This window comes from Oncorhynchus masou, chromosome 13, assembly GCF_036934945.1.
Source record: "Oncorhynchus masou masou isolate Uvic2021 chromosome 13, UVic_Omas_1.1, whole genome shotgun sequence".
In the NCBI taxonomy this organism is placed as follows: Eukaryota; Metazoa; Chordata; class Actinopteri; order Salmoniformes; family Salmonidae; genus Oncorhynchus; species Oncorhynchus masou.
In genome coordinates, this window is record NC_088224.1 from 82776571 (window position 1) to 82792976 (window position 16406).

General features: G+C 47.8%; 1 pseudogene; it reads right to left on the reverse strand.

The window, feature by feature from the left end:
• Positions 1-13986: 13986 nt before the first annotated feature.
• Positions 13987-15148, reverse strand: LOC135553451 (olfactory receptor 52E8-like; annotated as a pseudogene).
• Between the last annotated feature and the right edge of the window lie 1258 nt (positions 15149-16406).

Below are 16406 nucleotides of genomic sequence, written 5' to 3' on the forward strand. Positions count from 1 at the left end.
TGGCCCCATCCAACCTCCCCTCAATACGGTGCAGTCGTCCTGTCCCCTTTGCAGAAAAGCTTCCCCAAAGAATGATGTTTCCACCTCCATGCTTCATGGTTGGGATGGTGTTCTTGGGGTTGTACTCATCCTTCTTCTTCCTCCAAACACGGCGAGTGGAGTTTAGACCAAAAAGCTCTATTTTGTCTTATCAGAGCACACAACCTTCTCCCATTCCTCCTCTGGATCACCCAGATGGTCATTGGCAAACTTCAGACGGGCCTGGACATGCGCTGGCTTGAGCAGGAGGACCTTGCGTGCGCTGCAGGATTTTAATCCATGACGGCGTAGTGTGTTACTAATGGTATTCTTTGAGACTGTGGTCCCAGCTCTCTTCAGGTCATTGACCAGGTCCTGCCGTGTAGTTCTGGGCTGATCCCTCACCTTCCTCATGATCATTGATGCCCCATGAGGTGAGATCTTGCATGGAGCCCCAGACCGAGGATGATTGACCGTCATCTTGAACTTCTTCCATTTTCTAATAATTGCGCCAAAAGTTGTTGCCTTCTCACCAAGCTGCTTGCCTATTGTCCTCTAGCCCATCCCAGCCTTGTGCAAGTCTACAATTTAACCCTGATGTCCTTACCCAGCTCTTTGGTCTTGGCCATTGTGGAGAGGTTGGAATCTGTTTGATTGAGTGTGTGGACAGGTGTCTGTTATACAGGTAACGAGTTCAAACAGATGCAGTTAATACAGGTAATGAGTGGAGAACAGAAGGGCTTCTTAAAGAAAAACGAACAGGTCTATGAGAGACGGAATTCTTACTGATTGGTAGGTGATCAAATACTTATGTCATGCAATAAAATGCAAATTAATTACTTAAAAATCATAAAATGTGATTTTCCGGATTTTTGTTTTATATTCCGTCTCTCACAGTTGAAGTGTACCTATGGTATAAATTACAGACCTCTACATGCTTTGTAAGTAGGAAATCCTGCAAAATCGGCAGTGTATCAAATACTTGCACTCCCTACTTTAAGTATGGTTCTCAATCAGAGACAACGATTGACAGCTGCCTCTGATTGGGAACCATACCAGGCCAAAAGCAGAAATACAAAACCTGGAACAAAAACATTGAATGCCCACCCCAACTCACGCCCTGACCAAACTAAAACAGAGACATAAAAAAGGAACTAAGGTCAGGACGTGACAGTACTCCCCCCCCCCCCAAAGGTGCAGACTCCGGCCGCAAAACCTAACCCCATTGGGGAGGGTCTGGGTGGACCCCACTCCACCATAGTCTTGTCCCACTTAAGCGGCACCTTTGGAGCTGCGACCCTCGCAGCCAACCTCGGACTGGTTACCCTTGCAGCGGGCCCAGAATAGACGGGAGATTCCGGCTGCGCCGGACAGGCGGGTGACTCCGGCAGCGCCGGCGTGAAGGGTGACTCCGGCAGCGCCGGAGTGAAGGGCGGCTCTGGCAGGTCCTGACTGACGGGCGGCTCTGGCAGCTCCTGACTGACGGGCGGCTCTGGTAGCTCCTGACTGACGGGCGGCTCTGGCAGCTCCTGACTGACGGGCGGCTCTGGCAGCTCCTGACTGACGGGCGGCTCTGGCAGTCTAGAATCGCTGGAAAGGAGGGAGACTCTGGAAGCGCTGGACAGGAGGGAGACTCTGGAAGCGCAGGACAGGCGGGAGCACCCGGAGGGAGGAGACGGAAAGACAGCCTGGTGCATGGGGCTGCCACAGGAGGCCTGGTGCGTGGAGGAGGCACCGGATGGACCGGACCGTTGAGGCGCACTGGAGGTCTCGAGCACCGAGCCTGCACAACCTGTCCTGGCTGGATACTCCCCCAGCCCGGCAAGTGCGGCGGGGTGGAAAAGACCGCACTGGGCTGTGCTGGCGAACCGGGGACACCATGCGTAGGGCTGGTGCCTTATAACCCGGGCCGAGGAGACGAACTGAAGACCAGATGCGCTGAGTCGGCTTTATTGCTCCTGGCTCGATGCCCACTCTAGCTCGACCAATACGAGGAGCGGCGATGTAGCGCACCGGGCTATGCCTGCGCACTGGGGACACCGTGCACCTCACGGCATAACACGGTGCCTGCCCGGTCCACCTCTCGCCGTGGTAAGCACGGGGAGTTGGCTCAGGTCTCCCACCTGGCCTAGCCACACTCCCCGTGTGCCTCACTGCCTCTCGTCCCTGTTGCACTGCCATGCTAACTCCTCATAACGCCGCCACTCGGCTTTAGCTGCCTCCAGCTCTTCCCCGGGAGGCGATATTCCCCAGCCTGAGCCCAGAGTCCCCTCCCAACCAAAATCTCCTCCCCAAGTCCAGGAGTCCAGAACCCTCTGCTCCTGGTTACCACGCTGCTTGGTCCGGTTGTGGTGGGTATTTCTGTAACGGATCTCTTCGTCGTCTGAGGAGGAGCAGGAAGGATCGGACCAATATGCAGCGTGTTAAGTGTCCATGTTAATTTATTATACTGAACACAAAAAATAAAAAATAACAAGGCGAATGGAAGAAACAAAACAGTTCTGTCAGGTGAATACACACTAAACAGAAAACAACTACCCCCAAATCATAGTGGGAACACAGGCTACCTAAGTATGGTTCTCAATCAGAGACAACGATTGACAGCTGCCTCTGATTGTGAACCATACCGGGCCAAAAGCAGAAATACAAAACCTAGAACAAAAACATTGAATGCCAAACTAAAACAGACATAAAAAAGGAACAAAGGTCAGGACGTGACAGCCACCTTGGGAAAACGGTCCACAATGACCAGGATGTTAGTGTGGCCTGCTGAGGATGGAAGACCCGTGATGAAATCCATAGAGAGATGAGACCAGGGTCGAGAAGGTGTTGACAGCGGATGAAGAAGCCCCAGAGGCTGCTGACGAGGAGTTTTGTTCGGGGCACATGTCGGACAAGCAGCCACAAAGGTACGAGTGTCCACCTCCGCTGAGGGCCACCAAAACCTCCTCCTCAGAAACTCTAGAATTCCGAGCCCTCCCTGATGAGAGGTGAGACGTACCTTGGAAGAAATACCTTGGACAGTGCCCCAAGAGGGACAAAAAGTCTGTTTGGTGGACAGCCGTCTGGAACTGCCTCCCTACCTTGCGCCTCCCTCACTACAGTCTCTATACCCCAGGACACCGGTGCGAGGATGAGCGACCTGAAAATGATGGTTCCAAGTGGCCGATCTTCACTGGAGCTGGGGAACTGGCGAGAAAGAGCATCCGGCTTCACGTTCTTAAACCCAGGAAGGTAAGATGACGTGAAGCTGAACGGAGTGAAGAAGAGAGCCCAAGGAGCCTGTCAGGGACTGAGGGGTTTAGCCTCCTGGATGTAGGCCAGGTTCTTGTGGTAAGTCCAAACCGTAAAGGGATGTTCCGAACTCTCCAACCAGTGCCGCCACTCCTCCAAAGTCAGTTTGACCGCAAGAAGCTCCGATTTCCTTGGGGAGTGTTGTTACCGCTGGAGGGCACCCTTATCTTGTTTTCTAGTTTCCAGTTTACCCTGATCTAATTCTTACTGGTTTCACCTGTGTTTGATTACCCTCTCAGTTCACCTGGTTGCCTTGTAATTTAGGTTCCTCTGTTTGCCTGCATCTTTGCTTAGGGCTCATGTTTGTTTAGTGTACTCGTGTGTTATTGCTTTGTTTTCTGTAAAGACCTTAGTAAAAGTTCTGGATTTACCCTTACTTCTGCTTGCTGTGTTTCTCTGTGCCTGGGTCCGAGTACGTACTAGCATTACTGTCACACCCTTCCCTCCTAGGTAACTTGCACTTGGTGCAGTCCTCAGAACTCCTGGCTGCCATCCTCACTGTGTCTGTCATCCTGCCATCCTCACTGTGACTGCCATCCTGACATCCTCACTGTTTCTGCTATCCTCACTGTGTCTGCCATCCTCACTGTGTCTGTCATCCTGCCATCCTCACTGTGTCTGCCATCCTGCCATCCTCACTGTGTCTGTCATCCTCACTGTGTCTGTCATCCTGCCATCCTCACTGTGACTGCCATCCTGACATCCTCACTATTTCTGCTATCCTCACTGTGTCTGCCATCCTTACTGTGTCTGTCATCCTGCTATCCTCACTGTGACTGCCATCCTGACATCCTCACTATTTCTGCAATCCTCACTGTGTCTGCCATCCTTACTGTGTCTGCCATCCTGCCATCCTTACTGTGTCTGCCATCCTCACTGTGTCTGCCATCCTCACTGTGTCTGTCATCCTGACATCCTCACTGTTTCTGCAATCCTCACTGTGTCTGCCATCCTTACTGTGTCTGCCATCCTGCCATCCTCACTGTGTCTGTCATCCTGCTATCCTCACTGTGTCTGTCATCCTGCCATCCTCACTGTGTCTGCCATCCTCAATGTGTCTGCCATCCTTACTGTGTCTGCCATCCTTACTGTGTCTACCATCCTGCTATCCTCACTTTGTCTGCCATCCTCACTGTTTCTGCCATCCTCACTGTGTCTGCCATCCTCACTGTGTCTGCCATCATGCCATCCTCACTGTGTCTGTCACCCTGCCATCCTCACTGTGTCTGCCATCCTCACTGTGTCTGCCATCCTCACTGTGTCTGCCATCCTCACTGTGTCTGCCATCCTCACTGTGGCTGCCATCCTCACTGTGGCTGCCATCCTCACTGTGTCTGCCATCCACACTGTGTCTGCCATCCTCACTGTGTCTGCCATCCTGCCATCCTCACTGTGTCTGCCATCATGCCATCCTCACTGTGTCTGCCACCCTGCCACCCTCACTGTGTCTGCCACCCTGCCACCCTCACTGTGTCTGCCATCCTGCCATCCTCACTGTGTCTGTCATCCTGCCATCCTCACTGTGTCTGCCATCCTGCAAACCTCACTGTGTCTGTCACCCTGCCATCCTCACTGTGTCTGCCATCCTCCCTGTGTCTGCCATCCTCACTGTGGCTGCCATTCTCACTGTGGCTGCCATCCTCACTGTGTCTGCCATCCTGCCATCCTCAGTCTGCCACCTTGCCATCCTCACTGCCTCTGCCATCCTGCCATCCTGTCTGTCATCCTGCCATCCTCACTGTCTGCCATCCTCACTGTGTCTGCCACCCTACCATTCTCACTGTGTCCGCCATCCTGCCATCCTCACTGTGTCTGCCATCCTGCCATCCTGGCATCCTGCCATCCTCACTGTGGCTGCCATCCTGCCATCCTCACTGTGTCCGCCATCCTGCCATCCTCACTGTGTCCGCCATCCTGCCATCCTCACTGTGTCCGCCATCCTGCCATCCTGCCATCCTCACTGTGTCTGCCACACAGCCATCCTCACTGTGTCTGCCACCCTGCCATCTTGTCTGCCATCCTGCCATCCTCACTGTGTCTGCCATCCTGCCATCCTCACTGTGTCTGTCATCCTGCCATCCTCACTGTGTCCGTCACCCTGCCATCCTCACTGTGTCTGTCATACTGCCAACCTCACTGTGTCTGCCATCCTCACTGTGTCTGCCATCCTCACTGTGTCCGACATCCTGCCATCCTCACTGTGTCCGCCATCCTGCCATCCTGTCTGCCATCCTGCCATCCTGTCTGCCATCCTGCCATCCTCACTGTGTCTGCCATCCTCACAGTGTCTGCCATCCTGCCATCCTCACTGTGTCCGCCATCCTGCCATCCTGTCTGCCATCCTGCCATCCTCACTGTGTCTGTCATCCTGCCATCCTCACTGTGTCTGCCATCCTCACTGTGTCTGCCATCCTCACTGTGTCTGCCATCCTCACTGTGTCTGCCATCCTGCCATCCTCACTGTGTCCGCCATCCTGCCATCCTGTCTGCCATCCTGCCATCCTCACTGTGTCTGTCATCCTGCCATCCTCACTGTGTCTGCCATCCTCACTGTGTCTGCCATCCTCACTGTGTCTGCCATCCACACTGTGTCTGCCATTCTGCCATCCTCACTGTGTCTGCCATCCTTACTGTGTCTGCCACCCTGCCATCCTCACTGTGTCCGCCATCCTCACTGTGTCCGCCATCCTGCCATCCTGTCTGCCATCCTGCCATCCTCACTGTGTCCGTCACCCTGCCATCCTCACTGTGTCTGTCATCCTGCCATCCTCACTGTGTCCGTCACCCTGCCATCCTCACTGTGTCTGTCATCCTGCCATCCTCACTGTGTCTGCCATCCTCACTGTGTCTGCCACCCTCATTGTGTCCGACATCCTGCTATCCTGTCTGCCATCCTGTCTGTCCTGCCATCCTGCCATCCTGTCTGCCATCCTGCCATCCTCACTGTGTCCTGCCATCCTCACTGTGTCTGCCATCCTCACTGTGTCTGCCATCCTCACTGTGTCTGCCATCCTGCCATCCTCACTGTGTCTGCCATCCTGCCAGCCTGTCTGCCATCCTGCCATCCTCACTGTGTCTGTCATCCTGCCATCCTCACTGTGTCTGCCATCCTCACTGTGTCTGCCATCCTCACTGTGGCTGCCATCCTCACTGTGTCTGCCATCCTGCCATCCTCACTGTGTCCGCCATCCTGCCATCCTGTCTGCCATCCTGCCATCCTCACCGTGTCATCCTCATCCTGCCATCCTCACTGTGTCTGCCATCCTCACTGTGTCTGCCATCCTCACTCATCCTGTGTCTGCCATCCTCACTGTGTCCGCCATCCTGCCATCCTGTCTGCCATCCTGCCACCCTCACTGTGTCCGTCACCCTGCCATCCTCACTGTGTCCGTCACCCTGCCATCCTCACTGTGTCTGTCATCCTGCCATCCTCAATGTGTCCGTCACCCTGCCATCCTCACTGTGTCTGTCATCCTGCCATCCTCACTGTGTCTGCCATCCTCACTGTGTCTGCCATCCTCACTGTGTCCGACATCCTGCTATCCTCACTGTGTCTGCCATCCTGCCATCCTGTCTGCCATCCTGCCATCCTGCCATCCTGTCTGCCATCCTGCCATCCTCACTGTGTCTGCCATCCTCACTGTGTCTGCCATCCTCACTGTGTCTGCCATCCTTCCATCCTCACTGTGTCCGCCATCCTGCCATCCTGTCTGCCATCCGGCCATCCTCACTGTGTCTGTCATCCTGCCATCCTCACTGTGTCTGCCATCCTCACTGTGTCTGCCATCCTCACTGTGTCTGCCATCCTCACTGTGTCTGCCATCCTCACTGTGTCTGCCATCCTGCCATCCTCACTGTGTCCGCCATCCTGCCATCCTGTCTGCCATCCGGCCATCCTCACTGTGTCTGTCATCCTGCCATCCTCACTGTGTCTGCCATCCTCACTGTGTCTGCCATCCTCACTGTGGCTGCCATCCTCACTGTGGCTGCCATCCTGCCATCCTCACTGTGTCCGCCATCCTGCCATCCTGTCTGCCATCCTGCCATCCTCACTGTGTCTGCCATCCTCACTGTGTCTGCCATCCTCACTGTGTCTGCCATCCTCACTGTGTCCGCCATCCTGCCATCCTGACTGCCATCCTGCCATCCTGTCTGCCATCCTGCCATCCTCACTGTGTCTGTCATCCTGCCATCCTCACTGTGTCTGCCATCCTCACTGTGTCTGCCATCCTCACTGTGTCTGCCATCCTCACTGTGTCTGCCATCCTGCCATCCTCACTGTGTCCGCCATCCTGCCATCCTGTCTGCCATCCTCACTGTGTCTGTCATCCTGCCATCCTCACTGTGTCTGCCATCCTCACTGTGTCTGCCATCCTCACTGTGTCTGCCATCCTCACTGTGTCTGCCATCCACACTGTGTCTGCCATCCTGCCATCCTCACTGTGTCTGCCATCCTTACTGTGTCTGCCACCCTGCCATCCTCACTGTGTCCGCCATCCTCACTTTGTCCGCCATCCTGCCATCCTGTCTGCCATCCTGCCACCCTCACTGTGTCCGTCACCCTGCCATCCTCACTGTGTCCGTCACCCTGCCATCCTCTCTGTGTCTGTCATCCTGCCATCCTCACTGTGTCCGTCACCCTGCCATCCTCACTGTGTCTGTCATCCTGCCATCCTCACTGTGTCTGCCATCCTCACTGTGTCTGCCATCCTCACTGTGTCCGACATCCTGCTATCCTCACTGTGTCTGCCATCCTGCCATCCTGTCTGCCATCCTGCCATCCTGTCTGCCATCCTGCCATCCTCACTGTGTCTGCCATCCTCACTGTGTCTGCCATCCTCACTGTGTCTGCCATCCTGCCATCCTCACTGTGTCTGCCATCCTGCTATCCTCACTGTGTCCGCCATCCTGCCATCCTGTCTGCCATCCTGCCATCCTGTCTGCCATCCTGCCATCCTCACTGTGTCTGCCATCCTCACTGTGTCTGCCATCCTCACTGTGTCTGCCATCCTGCCATCCTCACTGTGTCTGCCATCCTGCCATCCTGTCTGCCATCCTGCCATCCTGACTGCCATCCTGACTGCCATCCTGCCATCCTGTCTGCCATCCTGCCATCCTCACTGTGTCTGTCATCCTGCCATCCTCACTGTGTCTGCCATCCTCACTGTGTCTGCCATTCTCACTGTGTCTGCCATCCTGCCATCCTCACTGTGTCCGCCATCCTGCCATCCTGTCTGCCATCCTGCCATCCTCACTGTGTCTGTCATCCTGCCATCCTTACTGTGTCTGCCATCCTCACTGTGTCTGCCATCCTCACTGTGTCTGCCATCCTGCCATCATCACTGTGTCTGCCATCCTCACTGTGGCTGCCATCCTCACTGTGTCTGCCATCCTCCCTGTGGCTGCCATCCTGCCATCCTCACTGTGTCTGTCACCCTGCCATCCTCACTGTGTCTGCCATCCTGCCATCCTCACTGTGTCCGCCATCCTGCCATCCTGTCTGCCATCCTGCCATCCTCACTGTGTCTGTCATCCTGCCATCCTTACTGTGTCTGCCATCCTCACTGTGTCTGCCATCCTCACTGTGTCTGCCATCCTGCCATCCTCACTGTGTCTGTCACCCTGCCATCCTCACTGTGGCTGCCATCCATGCTCAACCCTATCAACTACAGCCTAAAGACAGAGGAGCTGCAAGCGGAAATCATCGAACTGTATGTAAAGACAAAAGCTACTCCTCACAAATGAGACCTTACATGGTGTTACTGATCTTATGTTTTCAGATCTTTAGTTTGGGTTCAATTCTGCAGCAAGAACTCAAGATTTAAGAACTGTTTCCTAAGCAACCTTCCCCTTTGTATCTACTTAATTTCAGCATTTTTCTGTTGATACTGTTTAATACACACTAACTCTTTAAGATATTTGCAACAAAGCTATTTATGCTGAACACAGTATTTGAAGGTAATATATGTAACATATGGTAAATAAAATGCAATTCTTCTAATTTCAAATATTTTTTGTGTACATTTCAGAGATGTTGGTATGTCACATATAGTGATCACATAAATTTATGGTATAAAGAGTCAAGTTTAAATGCAAAGTATGTGGATATACAGTATTTATGTTGAAAGAGTTCAACTCTAATTCAATTAAATAGCATATATTAATTAGTTCCACTAGATGACACTAAAACACATTCACTGGCAGACCATAGTGTCGGGCTCTTTTCACAGGTAAAATTGTTTTTATAACACATTTCTTGAATAAGGATAACCTTTAATAAAAAAATACATATTTAAAAACATGTATAATCATTGTAAGCATTGTTGTGAGTATTTTTGTTTTTTATTTATTCAGTTTAAGCAAGCAGTTCATACAAGCAGTACGCAGAGGGACAAATATCTAAATTAAAGAGACAAAACGAGGCATAAATCTATTTAAGGATCTAACAAAAATAATGTGGCAGTTCTTGTATTGTGGTGAATAAACATAACTATTACAAGGAGCAGTGTAGTTACGCTATTATAAGGAGTAGTGTAGTTCCGATCGCTACCTGCACCTGCCCGCCTGTCCAACATCACTACTCTGGACGGCTCTGACTTAGAATACGTGGACAACTACAAACACTTAGGTGTCTGGTTAGACTATAAACTCTCCTTCCAGACCCATATCAAACATCTCCAATCCAAAGTTAAATCTAGAATTGGCTTCCTATTTCGCAACAAAGCATCCTTCACTCATGCTGCCAAACATACCCTTGTAAAACTGACCATCATACCAATCCTCGACTTTGGCGATGTCATTTACAAAATAGCCTCCAATACCCTACTCAATAAATTGGATGCAGTCTGTCACAGTGCCATCCGTTTTGTCACCAAAGCCCCATATACTACCCACCACTGCGACCTGTACGCTCTCGTTGGCTGGCCCTCGCTTCATACTCTTTGCCAAACCCACTGGCTCCATGTCATCTACAAGACCCTGCTAGGTAAAGTCCCCCCTTATCTCAGCTCCTCACTGCTGGTCACCATAGCATTTCCCACCTGTAGCACACGCTCCAGCAGGTATATCTCTCTAGTCACCCCCAAAACCAATTCTTTCTTTGGCCACCTCTCCTTCCAGTTCTCTGCTGCCAATGACTGGAACGAACTACAAACATCTCTGAAACTGGAAACACTTATCTCCCTCACTAGCTTTAAGCACCAACTGTCAGAGCAGCTCACAGATTACTGCACCTGCACATAGGCCACCTATAATTTAGCCTAAACAGCTACATCTTTCCCTACTGCATTTATTTTATTTATTTATTTTGCTCCTTTGCACCCCATTATTTTTATTTCTACTTTGCAGATTCTTCCATTGCAAATCTTCCATTCCAGTGTTAAACTTGCTATTGTAACGGTTTTCTTGACTTGAAGGAGAGGCGGACCAAAGAGCAGCGTGGTTATTTTGATTCATGTTTAATAAAGCACTTCACATGAACAAACTAACAAAAACAAGAAACGTGAAAACCCAAAACAGCCCTATCTGGTGCAAACACAGAGACAGGAACAATCACCCACAAACACACAGTGAAACCCAGGCTACCTAAGTATGATTCTCAATCAGAGACAACTAATGACACCTGCCTCTGATTGAGAACCATACTAGGCCAAAACATAGAAATACCCAAATCATAGAAAAACAAACATAGACTACCCAGCCCAACTCACGCCCTGACCATACTAAATAATGACAAAACAAAGGAAATAAAGGTCAGAACGTGATAGCTATATTGTATTTACTTTGCCACCATGGCCTTTTTTTGCCTTTACCTCCCTTATCTCCCCTCATTTGCTCACATCGTATATAGACTTGTCTATACTGTATTATTGACTGTATGTTTATTTTACTCCATGTGTAAGTCTGTGTCGTTGTATGTGTCGAACTGCTTTGCTTTATCTTGGCCAGTTCGCAATTGTAAATGCGAACTTGTTCTCAACTTGCCTACCTCACTACTCTGGACGGCTCTGACTTAGAATACGTGGACAACTACAAACACTTAGGTTAAATAAAGGTGTTCTCAACTTGCCTACCTGGTTAAATAAAGGTGTTCTTAACTTGCCTAACTGGTTAAATAAAGGTGTTCTCAACTAGCCTACCTGGTTAAATAAAGGTGTTCTCAACTAGCCTACCTGGTTAAATAAAGGTGTTCTCAACTAGCCTACCTGGTTAAATAAAGGTGTTCTCAACTAGCCTACCTGGTTAAATAAAGGTGTTCTCAACTAGCCTACCCGGTTAAATAAAGGTGTTCTCAACTTGCCTACCTGGTTAAATAAAGGTGTTCTCAACTTGCCTACCTGGTTAAATAAAGGTGTTCTCAACTAGCCTACCTGGTTAAATAAAGGTGTTCTCAACTTGCCTACCTGGTTAAATAAAGGTGTTCTCAACTTGCCTCCCTGGTTAAATAAAGGTGTTCTCAACTAGCCTACCTGGTTAAATAAAGGTGTTCTCAACTAGCCTACCTGGTTAAATAAAGGTGTTCTCAACTTGCCTACCTGGTTAAATAAAGGTGACATAAATAAATACAAATAAAATAAAAAGTTATACGTTTGGGACACAGCATATTGGATCTTATTTAGGATTTTTCCTAAAATGTCAAAGACATGCTTCCAAAGTGATCCACAGTCTTGAAACTCTGGGGGCGCTATATCATTTTTGGATAAAAAGACGTGCCCCTTTTTTGCGCAATATTTTGTCACAAAAAGATGCTCGACTATGCATATAATTGGTAGCTTTGGAAAGAAAACACTCTGCCATGTCCAGAACTGCAAAGATATTCTCTGTGCGTGCCCTAGAACGTGAGCTACAGGCAAAACCAAGATGAGACGGCATCCAGGAAATGAGCAGGATTTTTGAGGCTCCGTTTTCCATTGTCTCCTTATATGGCTGTGAATGCGAGAGGAATGAGTCTGCCCTTTCTGTCGTTTCCCCAAGGTGTCTGCAGCATTGTGACGTATTTGTAGGCATATCATTGGAAGATTGACCATAAGAGACCACATTTACCAGGTGTCCGCCCATTGTCCTGCGCATCGAAATTGGTGCGTCAAAACTCAGCTGCAAGTATTTTTCCATGGAATTCAGAGAAGAAAGCATGCTTCCACTGAACGATATATCAATGAAGAGATATGTGAAAAAACACCTTGAGGATTGATTCCAAACAACGTTTGCCATGTTTCGGTCGATATTATGGAGTTAATTCGGAAAAAGTTTGACGTTGTTGGTGACTGAATTTTCGGTTCGTTTTGGTAGCCAAATGTGATGTACAAAACAGAGCGATTTCTCCTACACAAAGATGCTTTCAGGAAAAACTGGACATTTGCTATGTAACTGAGAGTCTCCTCATTGAAAACATCCGAAGCTCTTCAAAGGTAAATTATTTTATTTATTTGGTTATCTGGTTTTTGTGAAAATGTTGCGTGCTAAATGCTACTCAAAATGCTAAGCTAGCTTAGCATACTCTTATACAAATTAGTGAATTGCTATGGTTCAAAAGCATATTTTGAAAATCTGAGATGACAGTGTTGTTAAGAAAAGGCTAAGCTTGAGAGTAGGTGCATTATTTTCATTTTATTTGCGATTTTCAGAAATTGTTAACTTTGCGTTATGCTAATGATCCTGAGGCTTTATTCACGATCCCGGATCCGGGATGGGGAGTTTCAAGTTTAAACAACACCAAAACATTTTCAGAAAGTTTCCTATTTCAGAACAAGAGCATTTTGAAACATTGATCATTATCTACAATCTATATTTTAAATCTACTCTCAGGAGTGAAATATGTCCAGCTGATGGGAAAGGTTTTGAGATGAAGAAATGTTGTTCCATACCATGGTGAGACCAAGGTTCTCTAGGTCTCTTTCCCACCTCTTTGTGATAGGGAGGGTGTCGACTTTATGTGAGGATCAATTATTATAAATTAAGGATACAAGGCCAGTTATTCTGGTAGACAAGATCAAACTGCAATAAGGTGGGAGCCTGGAAAGACCATATGTTTTCAGAGCTGTACATTCAAAACATACATTATCATACATCACCATACATTAAAACATACATGACCATACATGACCATACATTAAAACATACATTACCATACATTAAAACATACATTATTGTACATTAAAACATACATTATCATACATTTAAACATACATTACCATACATCCTACGCATACATTATCAGCTTCTGATTAACTTATTTATTTTGGTTACATAACATGCAACTCTTGTCATGCCTGCTCCTGCTCTTCCTCCCTGGCGCTCGAGGGCACCAGGTTGCCCGGCATTACGCACTCCTGCCACCATTTACGCACACCTGCCTTCCCTCGTCACGCGCATCAGCGATATTGGACTCACCTAGCCTCACTCAATCCCCTGTTTATTACCTCCCCAATATTTGTCAGCTCTGTTCCCTGCTGCTGCATGGTTTGTCGTCGGTCTTTGTAATTCCCAGTTCTGATGCTGTTCCTGTCCCTTTGCATGTCTGTTCCTATTTAAATGTCAACTCCCCGTACCTGCTTCTCTTCTCTAGCGTCATTCCTTACAACTCTGTTATGACAGTGATGAATGCTAACATGTACAATTAACACTAGAGATATGAATGAATAGCATCACATACAAATGTACAGTACCAGCACCTGATCAATTTACTGGTATTATGCTAGAGGTGTTTTGTTTGACCATTTTCTTCAAAAATCCTCTGATTTCCTCAGTATTCAAAACATAAATGACTGGATTGAGCATGAGAGGGATAGCTGAAGCAAGAGACAAACAGATAATCCTTGCATTGGGGTGAAGAGAGAAGGTCACTGCAGCAATGTATGTAGATATAAATGGAATAAAGAAAAGTGCTACTATGAGACGTGTGATATACAAGTCTTCAGAGCCTTCAGACGGCCTTCCCAGGTAGTCATTCTAAACAGGGCAAGTAAAATACACACATAAGACAGGACTATGAAAACGAACATGAAGGACTAGAACTGAATTCACTTTTGCCATGATGGCAAATTGGCAGAATTGTCATTTCAGGCCATTATGTACAAAGGCCCATGATCACATAAATAACTGTCAATAACTATGGTTTTACAGTAAGACAGTCAAGTGATCAGGACCGTGGTTGTACCAACAATGACCACATTGACAAGCCAAATGCCTGTAACCATGACAGACATGCTAGTGAGCAGAGTGTGGTATCTCAGAGGCAAGCATTTTTATATTTTACCTTTATTTAACCAGGCAAGTCAGTTAAGAACAAATTCTTATGTTCAATGACAGCCTAGGAACAGTGGGTTAACTGCCTGTTCAGGGGGAGAATGACAGATTTGTACCTTGTCAGGTCGGGGTTTGAACTTGCAACCTTCCAGTTACTAGTCCAACGCTCTAACCACTAGGCTAACCTGCCACATATGGAACCAACCCTATCACATGCCAGAACAACAAGGGTCATAGACTGCAAAGCAATAAAGAAGAACACAAAAAACATATTGGCCAGACATGCTTCATAGGTGATGTATTGTGAATCAAAAATAAATGTCATAATCAGGTTAGGAATTAGTGCACTGCTCTCACCTAAGTCAGCTACCGCTAAGTTTAAAATGCCAATATACTTTGGGATGTGAAGATGGCGTTGAGTGAATATTATGAACATTACAATGGAGTTCCCACAAACAGCAACTACATAGGAAAAGCACAAGAACATATAGTAAAATTTGTCATGAGGAATATCATGGAAGCCATTGATGAAAACATATTGAGGACGCACAAAAGAGCTGTTTTGTTTGATGATGGTTATCATGGAGCTCATTGCAGCGCAGGTCATGAGGTATGGTTTGCATCAATCTGTAATTTAAAAATACATAAATTAACAATTGCATTAAGAAGTGCAGTAGGCCTACACTCATCTTAATAGTGATTTCACACATGTAACCGTATAATACAATGCAATGTTATGAATTACTTAACTAAATATTAGTCTTGTTTCACGTCTAACATATTGAGATACAGGGGCCTTTTGTCTTTACCAGAGTAGCCTAAACATTACAAACATAACTTGACATTTGATCAAATCACAGTAAAAGTCAGTGTATTTGCAGGTGAAGGTCTGTTGTTTGCAGGAGAGCCACTTACTTCTGGTTAAAAGTCTACGCCATGTGCCATTTATACGTAAGTGTCCTTCACCGTAAGATACATTGGCTTGTGTAAACGCTTATCATGAAGGATAAAACATAAATTTGACACATTAGAAAGCATGACTAGGAGATAGATACACATAATTACAATCCCTACTGTCAGAGGTCTTTCAATTTATTTGGCATAAAAAGTTAGATTGCTTGCTCAACCCACCGGTTCTCTAATATTATGAGTGAGATATCTCATGTGGGAGTTTGCTACTCTCTCTGAAGTACCTATCAAAAGTATCTATTGGAGACAGAAGTGGCGAGTGGCAAATGAAGTGAGACCCTCACTTACATAAAAGGAACCATTGCCCTCTGAACCACTGCCCCCTGGTTATTCCCATGCTTCTCCTCCTCACTCTCTTGGCGAGCAGGGGAATGTGGTGAGATACAATGCATTCGGTCAGTTTTCGGACCCCTCAACTTTTCCCACATTTTGTTACGTTACAGTCTTATTCTAAAATTGATGAAAAAATGTTTTTGCCTCATCAACCTACACAAAATAACCTATAACGACAAAGCAAAAACAGTTTTTTAAATTTGTTTTGCAAATGTATAAAAGATAAAAAACTGACATACCACATATTCATAGGAATTCAGACCTTTTACTCCATACTTTGTTGAAGCAACTTTGGCAGTGATTCCAGCCTTGAGTCTTCTTGGGTATGACGCTACAAGCATGTCAGGCCTGTATTTGAGGGGTTTCTCCCATTATTTCTGCAGATCTTCTCAAGCTCTGTCAGGTTGGATGGGGAGCATCGCTGTACAGCTATTTTCAGGTCTCTCCAGAGATGTTCGATCAGGTTCAGGTCCGGGCTCTGGCTGGGCCACTCAAGGACATTCAGAGACTTGTCCCGAAGCCACTCCTGCATTGTCTTGGCTGTGTGC